Genomic DNA, 10,221 nt, shown 5'->3' on the forward strand with positions numbered 1-10,221 from the left:
AAGCATATGTATAATGATGTCATTATGTTGCCCTTTTGAATCATTTGAATATTTAAAAATATTCAAATTAAATTTGATAATGCTATAAAAGTATAATTATAAAAATACAGTAAATTATAAAAATACATTAATAAAATACAAGTATTTATGTATTTGAAATTGAGTAAAATGCAACTATTGTTTTTTAATCCATTTAACAATAAGTTACGTATCAGCGACTTTGCTATTTGAGTATTTAATCTCTGTTTCCTCTGTATTTTGTGATATACTCCCAAATATATTAAGTCCAATAATTGAGTACTTATATATCTTCTTAAGTATATTTGCTGTATAAAATTTCTGTAGACTTCTTTTAAACAAAGATTTAAAAGAGTAGAAATAGTATGGTTAATCAGAGTTTTTGTATTTTTAAAGTACTCAAAGATATAGTTAGTTAATACTGTAGATAGCTGATTTGACTTTCTTAATGACCACGTTTTTTTCTATTCACCAATGAAAAGTAAAAAAAATAATAATAACTAAAATAATAAAGTAATAAAAAATGAAAATCAAAGAATATAGAAAAGAATCTACAGACACTTGACTATGTAGAGAAATATACACATTCTATTTATTATCAAAATTGAATAGTGATATAGCCAAAGCCCCAATAGAATGTAAAACCTAAGATGTGAGTAGGTGTCAAGTAAGTGGAACGAGTTATCAGTCAGGAATGACAGATACATGTAGCTATTTCATTGTTTATATATCATCTATGTGCCAAGGAAACAAACATGTTTTTTTTGTGTGGGATTATGATTTTCTTATTTATTTTGACAACTCTCCTAGAAAATTACCCTTGAAGCAACTGTCTATTCTTTCTAAAATTTCTTAACCTATTTGCTCTGTGACAATCTCTGAGTATACAATTATCGAGCCCATGCATGAAAAAGCTAGTAAGGCTTCTCAGTATTGACTTCCAAATTTAATGCACTCAATTTTTACTTGTTAATCTTGTCTGTTCCACACAGTGTTCATAGTCCATGGGCATCAATATTTTAATTATCCTTTGTTGTAAATAGCAATAGAATCTATTTTCTCAGTCATCACTGGATTAATTCTAAAACTCCTCTTTGCCATGTCATATTTCTGATTTCAACCTGAACCAATACCTTATTAAAAATGAACAAAAACAATAGGTTTAATTTCTCAACCTGGTGTTCCAAGGTCCCACATTATTGATTTCTGTTTGCAGATACACCTCATATTTGTCTTCTAAAAATGTAACTCCATCTGAATATTTTCCTTTTGTTCTGGCTTCCCTTCTCAACATATTACTGCATGTTTTCACTTATTTTTGGTAATAACTCATGCCCTCCTCTTGATCTCACTTCTTACTGTTAAATAAGTAAAGAGAAGACAATTTTTGAAATTGTGAAAATTTCTCAAAACATTTGAAGCCTGATCCTATGTATTTTCACACATACTAATCAATTTTATTTATTATTGCTGGTCTTATTCAAATGCATATTATCAGGAAGCTCATAATATTATCAGGAAAATATTCTTTAGTTTTATCAGAAAAATATGCCCTTCAGTTTTTACCTAAATTCTACATTGCTTATTGGTGGTAGTGGTGATATTCAGTTACTTAATCATGACTGATTCTCTGGGACCCCATGGACTATAGCCTGACAGCCTCCTTAGTCCTTGGGATGTCCCAGGCAAGAATACTGCAGTGGGTTGCCATTTCCTTCTCCAGGGGATCTTCCTGGCCCAGGAATCAAACTTGTGTCTCCTGTATTGCAGGCAATTCTTTACATTGAACCATCTGGGAAGCCCATATTGCTTATTAAGTTAGGCATGCTCATTCCTCAAGCCTCTCATTTCACTTTATAAACATCTCATTTACTCTTTCAAATATACCATATTATGCATATTCCTTCCTGACTACACATTTCCAGGAATAATGACCATATTTTCATTGAACATACTCTTTGCTATTTACATTTTTTGCTTTTGTTCTTTAGTTGCTAAGTTGTGTCTGACTCTTTAGGACACCATGGACTGCAGTACACCAGGTTTCCCAGTCCTTCACTATCTCCTGGGAGTTTGCTCAAATTCATGTGCGTACTATCTAACCATTTTTTCCTCTGCCATCCCCCTTCTCTTTCAATATTTGCCTTCAATACTTCCCAGCATAAGTATATTTTCCCATGAGTTGCTCTTTGCATTAGGTAGCCAAAGTATTGGAGAGTCAGCCTCAGTATCAACCCTTCCAACAAATATTCAGGGTTGGTTTCCTTTAGGATTGACTGGTTTGATCTCCTTGCAGTCCAAGGGACTCTCAAGTGTCTTTTCCAGCACTATAATTCAAAATCATTGGCTCTCCAGCACTCAGTCTTCTTCATGATGCACCTCTCACATCCATACATGACTACTGGAAAAATCATAGTTTTGACTGTATGAACCTTTGTTGGAAAAGTGATGGCTCTGCTTTTTAATATTATGTCTAGGTTTGTCATAGCTTTTCTTCCAAGGAACAAGTAAGTGTTTCTAATTTCATGGATGCAGTCACTATCTACAGTGATTTTGGAGGCCAAGAAAATAAAATATGTCACTGCTTCCACTTTTTCCACACCTATTTGCATAAAATGTTGGGACTGGATGCCATGATCTTAGTTTTTTTTTTTTTTTTTAATGTTGAGTTTCAACCCAGCTTTCTCACTCTTCTCTTTCATCCTCATAAATAGGCTCTTTATTTCCTTTTCACTTTCTGCCTTTATAGTTGTATCATCTGCATATCTGACACTGTTGATATTTCTCCCAGCAATCTTGATTTCAGCTTATGCTTAATCCAATCTGGCATTTCACATGATGTGCTCTGCATATATATTAAATAAGCAGGGTGACAATATCTACTTAATACAAAATGCGTTCTTAAAAAAAGTGTTCTGGAAGAATGATCTAATCTAATTTCTAGTTATACAGTATTTTAAAAACAGGAAAAAAATTTCTTATCATATGGTAATATAATATATCATATAAACTCTTCTGCATCATTATAGTGCTTCTAATGAATTGATTTTTGATATAGCAACATGGGCAGATAAAGTTATTTTTACTTTAGAAAATCGGTCAGTACAGTTCAGTCTTTCAGTCATTTCTGACTCTTCACAACCCCATGGACTGCAGCACCCCAGGCCTCCCTGTCCTTCATCAACACCCCAAGTTTACTCAAATTGATGTCCACTGAGTCAATGATTCCATCCAACCATCTCATCCTCTGTTGTCCCCTTATCCTCCTGCCTTCAATCTTTCCCAGCATCAGGGTATTTTCAAATGAGTCAGTTCTTTGCATCAGGAGGCCAAAGTATTGGAGTTTCAGCTTCAGCATCAGTCCTTCCAATAAATATTCAGGAGTGATTTCCTTTAGGATGGACTAGTTGGATCTCCTTGCAGTCCAAAGGACTCTCAAGAGTCTTCTCCACCACCATAGTTCAAAACCAGCAATTCTTCGGTGCTCAGCTTTTGTAATAGTCCAATTCTCACGTCAATACATGAATACTGGAAAAACCATAGCTTTGACTAAATGGACCTTTGTGGCAAAGTAATGTCTCTGCTTTTAAATACGCAGTCTGGGTTGGTCATAACTTTTCTTCCAAGGAGCAAGAGTCTTTTAATTTCATGGCTGCAGTCACCACTTGCAGTGAGCCCCCCCAAATAAAATCTGTCACTGTTTCCCCATCTATTTACCATGAAGTGGTGGGTCCAGATGCCATGATCTTCGTTTTCTGAATGTTGAGTTTTAAGCCAACTTTTTCACTCTCCTCTTTCACTTTCATCAAGAGGCTCTTTAGTTCTTACTTTAGAAAATAGTGTGGCTTTAATCATATCAACTCTACTTTTCTATTCAGATTCAGAAGGGCTACAAACAAAAGAAATTTTCTTCTAAACACTTTACTAATAACTCTGTCTATATTTACATTCAGATGGAGCAATATTCTGTCCAATAAGAATATATAAACAGCAACATTCAGTCTCTGATGAAGAAATGAATTTCATATAGAATCAAGTAATTATCTGTCTCTATAAATATAAAAGAAAAAGAATAATCCCATTTCAGACATGTCTAAGACTCAACTCCATTTTTGTTACATTTTTGGTAACAGTGCTAGTCTCAGTATATAAATGCATTAAAAGTTGTGGTTATAATCCAGTCATTATTTAACTCCTTCTGTATATGAATCATTGCAATATTTTTGCCAAATTAAATTGTGGAGTCATGATCTAGATTACGTTAAAATCTAAGATATTTTCTAGATCTAAATAAACTATTAAAAAGAGTAAGAGATATTTCCTTTGAAAGAATAACTTATCTCAAAGTTGTAATTAAAGTTTTAAAATTATCTGGAATAATTTACACCCACACATTTGGTCATAGACACTCTGCAAACTTTTATGAGGTAATTTCACTGATATTTATTGGAGCATGTCTATTGAAAATTTCATCTTTATTTTTATTACAGGCAGTACTATAAAAAAAATGCACTTAAATGAATGTCAGTGACTTCACTTTACATTTCAAGCTGTACAATTTTTCTATTGTAATCATTAGTAACATTAGTGTTATATTTATTTATTTTTTTACAGTTATATTTAAAGTAAAACTATTCATCGTGAATAAACCCACACCAATGATATGAAAATTGAATATTAAACTTTCAATAGTTTTAATGTAATATTTGAAAAAGTATACTTTTTTCACTGTAGCTTTTTTTATTTCTTCACTTTTATTGTTTATTAAAGTTTTAAAAATGTATTTGTTTATTTTTAATTGAAAGATAATTACTTTACAATATTTTGTTGGTTTCTGCCATACATCAATGTGAATCAGTCATAGAAATGCATATGTCCCCTCTCTCTTGAACCTCCCTCACACCTTCCACCTCTTCCCATCACTCTAGGTTGTTAGAGAGCCCATATTTTTGCTGTTTTAAATTTTATATTTTTTTAATATCTTTTTTTGCAAGAAGATTATTATAGAGTATTTGGGAATATTGGTCATGAGAATCTTTATCCCAGCTTATTTATCCTGGATCTACTATAACAATTCATGTTATGAAAGACAACTTTTTAAGATTTAAGATGTCTGAACCACTTCACAGATTCAGAGAGGTTGGCCATAGTAACAAAGCATCAGTCAGTGAAGTTGCTCAGTTGTGTCCGACTTTTTGCAATCCCATGGACTGTAGCCTACCAGGCGCCTCCATCCATGGAATTTTCCAGGCAAGAGTACTGGAGTGGGTTGCCATTTCCATAAACACCCTTTATTATTGTTGTACTATTCATTTCTGAATTTCCTCTAGTTGCTCTTCCAGCTCCTCCAAGTCCAGTCACTCAAACTAAACAACCCTTTAGTTGCTCCCTCTAGGCTACCAAAGGATTAACTTTTACATTTTACTTGATTTCTTAGCAGTATTTGACATCTTTTGATCATTTACTCCTTTAAACATTCTTTTCTTAGATTTTTAAACGTGTTTTTATTTTGTCTGTTTTGGCTCTCTCTCTCTGGCTTCAAGTTCCAACTTTCTTGATGAATTCTCCTCTACCTGATTCATGAATGTTTCCCTTAATGTAGGTCTATCTTTTATTATCTAATGATCTTTCTTGAGGATTGCATGTATTCCTAAGGCTTGACTGTTAATTTTATGCCAACAGATTCTAAATGTTTTCTAACAGTGAGGACCTTACTTCTGACTTCTGTAACTACATATTTAAATGTTGTCAGCATTTGAAATTTTTCCATGGATATTACAGCGTCTAAAAAGTTTACCATTTTCCCCTTTTTAAAGTATATTTCTTATTCTAAATTATCTTTCTCAGGAATTGACACACCTTTATAATACTTAGTGGCTGATGGCAGAAACCTCTAAATTCTTCCTTAAATCTGTCTACTCTTCTGCTTCTTCCTCTGAACCATTATGTGATTCTATCTAAGCCCCTGGAAGAAAGATTTAGATTGTGTGGGACTGTTTTGGTTATCTCTGTGTATTGGTAGTGGTAAGGAAATTACCTTATAGGGATAACAAAAATTATAATATCCTACAATACATAGGACAGTTCTACATAATTAATTTTTTTCACATTGGATTTATTTTAATGAAGAGTATTTAATATAGAAAATAGGGTGATTAGAAGGACTTGGAGAATTATAAAAGCAAAATGGAGATACTAAACTATCAGAGAAATAATAAGTACAGAGAGTGTCTCTCACCCTAAGCTGAAAATGAGAAGGAGATGTGGTTATCAGAATCTAAAGTTTCGAGGTAGGGCCGCAGAGAAGTAGAACTCTGCAGAGGAGGCATAGTCCAGCTAGAGGGGTGATCTTGGAAGCTCAGAGGAGGAGCCTGCAGAGATGGAACTCAAACAGTGAAGGAGAGGGCACAGATTGGCTGCTGTGGGTCCCTTGAAAGAAGCCAGTGAAGCTGGTTTTGTGAATATGTAAAGAATTTGGAAACTGGAGCTAACCACTGCTGGACCAGCTGTAGCTACATGAAAGAAGAGCTTACTAATTCACCTGATGCAGGTGGGAAGAGTACGCACCTCTGATACTATTGACAGAAACTTACAGAAAACCATTGAGAAGGGAAAAGGTGGTTTTCAGGGTCCTAGTAACCCACTCCAGTGTTCTTGCCTGGAGAATCCCATGGACAGAGGAGCCTGGTGGGCTGCCGTCTATGCGGTTGCACAGAGTCGGACACAACTGAAGTGACTTAGCAGCAGCAGTACCAGAATTAGTAATGTTGATAAGAAGGGCTACCTTGAAGCCTAGAGATGATAGTTTTATAACCATTATTTCTCAGTGTTGAGACACATTGAATAGATAACTAATTAGTCACTATGTTTTCTATCTGTCAACTATCCAGACTATGCTACTGCTGCTGCTGCTAAGTCACTTCAGTCGTGTCTGACTCTGTGCAACCCCATAGACGGCAGCCAACCAGGTTCCCTCGTCCCTGGGATTCTCCAGGCAAGAACACTGGAGTGGGTTGCCATTTCCTTCTCCAATGCATGAAAGTGAAAAGTGAAAGTGAAGCCGCTCAGTCGTATCTGACTCAGCGACCCCATGGACTGCAGCCTACCAGGCCCCTCTGTCCATGAGATTTTCCAGGCAAGAGTACTGGAGTGGGTTGCTATTGCCTTCTCTAATCCAGGCTATAGTCTCTTCATTATTTCTATTGTTACTTAAAAAAAAAAAAAAATCACTAATCACACGTTACTCCCTCCTAAACCTTAGTACTTCTATTTCTAACCTATGACCAATGCAAATTCCTTTAGCAAGGGTCTTTATTAGACTGCCTTCTTCTTACTTCCCTCTTTCTCTTGTATCTTTTTCTTTCCTTCAGTTACTGTGTTCTTTTCTGTGTCAAATGTAAACATTTGCAAAATATTTAACAGGTAAGCTCCTCTTCATATTCCTTTCAGATAAAATGTTACTTTTGAGTGGCATTTCGGGTTGCCTCAATCCATATAAATTCCCCATTAAATTCTGTATATGAATATTCTCATAGCCATGCATATTCTATATTATAATATGCAATTATATATTGATATAGATTACTATAATATGATACATAATGTAAACTTAAAATTCTAGAAGGGCATACATTGCACCAGTTTTTTTCAATACAGTTGAACAAAGCTAGTGGAGGTAATGGAATTCCAGTTAAGCTATTTCAAATTGTGAAAGATGATGTTTACTGGGAGAAATAATTATGGTGTATCTTGTGAGGTCCTAAGAAACATCCTTTGTTAATTTTCGTGTTTTGGGTAAGGGAACACAGTGCTGAGAATGTAGATGACTCCCTGTTACAATTGAGTCTAATACTCTAAGGTGAAAGATGATGCTGTGAAAGTGCTGCACTCAATATGCCAGCAAATTTGGAAAACTCAGCAGTGGCCACAGGACTGGAAAGGCCAGTTTTTATTCCAATCTCAAAGAAAGGCAGTGCCAAAGAATGCTCAAACTCCTGCAAAATTGCACTCATCTCACACACTAGTAAAGTAATGCTCAAAATTCTCCAAGCCGGGCTTCAGCAATACATGAACTGTGAACTTCCAGATGTTCAAGCTGGTTTTAGAAAAGGCAGAGGAACCAGAGATCAAATTGCCAATATCCACTGATCATCAAAAAAGTAAAAGAGTACCCAGAAAAACATCGATTTCTGCTTTATTGACTATGCCAAAGCCTTTGACTGTGTGGATCACAATAAACTGGAAAATTCTGAAAGAGATGGGAATACCAGACTACCTGACCTGCCTCGTGAGAAACCTGTATGCTGGTCAGAAAGCAGCAGTTAGAACTGGACATGGAACAACAGACTGGTCCCAAATAGGAAAAGGAGTACATCAAGGCTGTATATTGTTACCCTGCTTATTTAACTTATATGCAGAGTACATCATGAGAAATGCTGGGCTGAAGGAAGCACAGGCTGGAATCAAGATTGCCAGGAGAAATATCAATAACCTCAGATATGCAGGTGACACCACCCTTATGGCAGAAAGTGAAGAAGAACTAAAGAGCCTCTTGATGAAGGTGAAAAAGGAGAGTGAAAAAGTTGGCTTAAAACTCAACATTCAGAAAATGAAGATCATGGCATCCGGTCCCATCCCTTCATGGCAAATAGATGTGGAAATAATGGAAACAGTGTCAGACTTTATTTTTCTGGCCTCCAAAATCACTGCAGATGGTGATTGCAGCCATGAAATTAAAAGATGCTTACTCCTTGGAAGGAAAGTTATGACCAACCTAGACAGCATATTAAAAAGCAGAGACATTATTTTGTCAACAAAGGTCCATCTAGCCAAGGCTATGGTTTTTCCAGTGGTCATGTATGGATGTGAGAGTTGGACTATAAAGAAATCTGAGTGCCAAAGAATTGATGCTTTCGAACTGTGGTGTTGGAGAAGACTCTTGAGAGTCCCTTGGACTGCAAGGAGATCCAACCAATCCATCCTAAAGGAAATCAGTCCTGGGTGTTCATTGGAAGGACTGATGTTGAAGCTGCAACTCCAATACTTTGGCCACCTGATGCAGAGTTGACTCACTGAAAAGACCCTGATGCTGGGAATGATTGAGGACAGGAGGAGAAGGGGATGACAGAGGATGAGATGGTTGGATGGCATCACAGACTCAATGGACATCGGTTTGGGTGAACTCCGGGAGTTGGTGGACAGGGAGGCCTGGAATGCTGCGGTTCATGGTGTCACAAATAATTGGACATGACTGAGTGACTGAACTGAACTGAACCTGAAATAAGAGATCTTTTGACAAAGTAATGTTATAAAATGTTATTTCTTTCCAGTTTTATATTTAAAAGAGGCGTGAAAGGCTAAATTTATGCCTAGTGAACCAACATTAAAATCTTGACAGATTTATTAAATATGAATTTAAATTTTTAGCAATTTGATTATTAAATAAGTGATGTATAGATTTGATCATACATATTGTGGAACTGTTAAATGCAAAAGACCAAATACATTGATCATAAAGATTTTAAAGAATAAAGTATTACACTAAAATTCAGGCAACACATAACAGTATCAAAATAAAAAGTTCTTAAAAGACTTAAAGTATCCTCCCCGCAAAGAATATTCTTTTGGAATCGCTGATGAAGAGCAACACAAACTGAATGATTAGAAGAATGTATCCATAATAAGCAAATTTCTATCCAACAAGGCATATAGAAAAATAACACACTCAATCTCATCTCTGTGTCTAGGAATATTTTGACATTGTAACATACCTGTTTAGGTACAAAACAGTAGTCTTATCCTCCTAGTATGGTAGGCAGCCAATGTAGTCAGTTACAGAAACAAGCATGCTTTCACCACTGCAGGGCTGACTAAACCAAGCCCTTTATAAAATCAACGATGCAGTCTTTCAGCAGTTTTGTGGTAGCTGCAATGAAACACAGCTTACACTTAACCACTGAAATAGTCTCCAAGGAAGCTTCATGTCACGAGCAGGTTAACATTGTGGAATGAAGGTATTGCCTCAGATCCTTACCTGTTTACCACTTTGGTAAACTGAAAGTCACAAATGCAGAAGTTTCTCAAAATTTAAACATAGAGATATTATATTACTCAACGATTCTCTTCTTAGGTATTTACCCAATAGAATAGAAAACCTATGTCCTCAAACAAACGTGTTTACTAATGTTTAGAGTTGTGTTATTC

This window comes from Bos indicus x Bos taurus, chromosome 12, assembly GCF_003369695.1.
Source record: "Bos indicus x Bos taurus breed Angus x Brahman F1 hybrid chromosome 12, Bos_hybrid_MaternalHap_v2.0, whole genome shotgun sequence".
Lineage (NCBI taxonomy): Eukaryota > Metazoa > Chordata > Mammalia > Artiodactyla > Bovidae > Bos > Bos indicus x Bos taurus.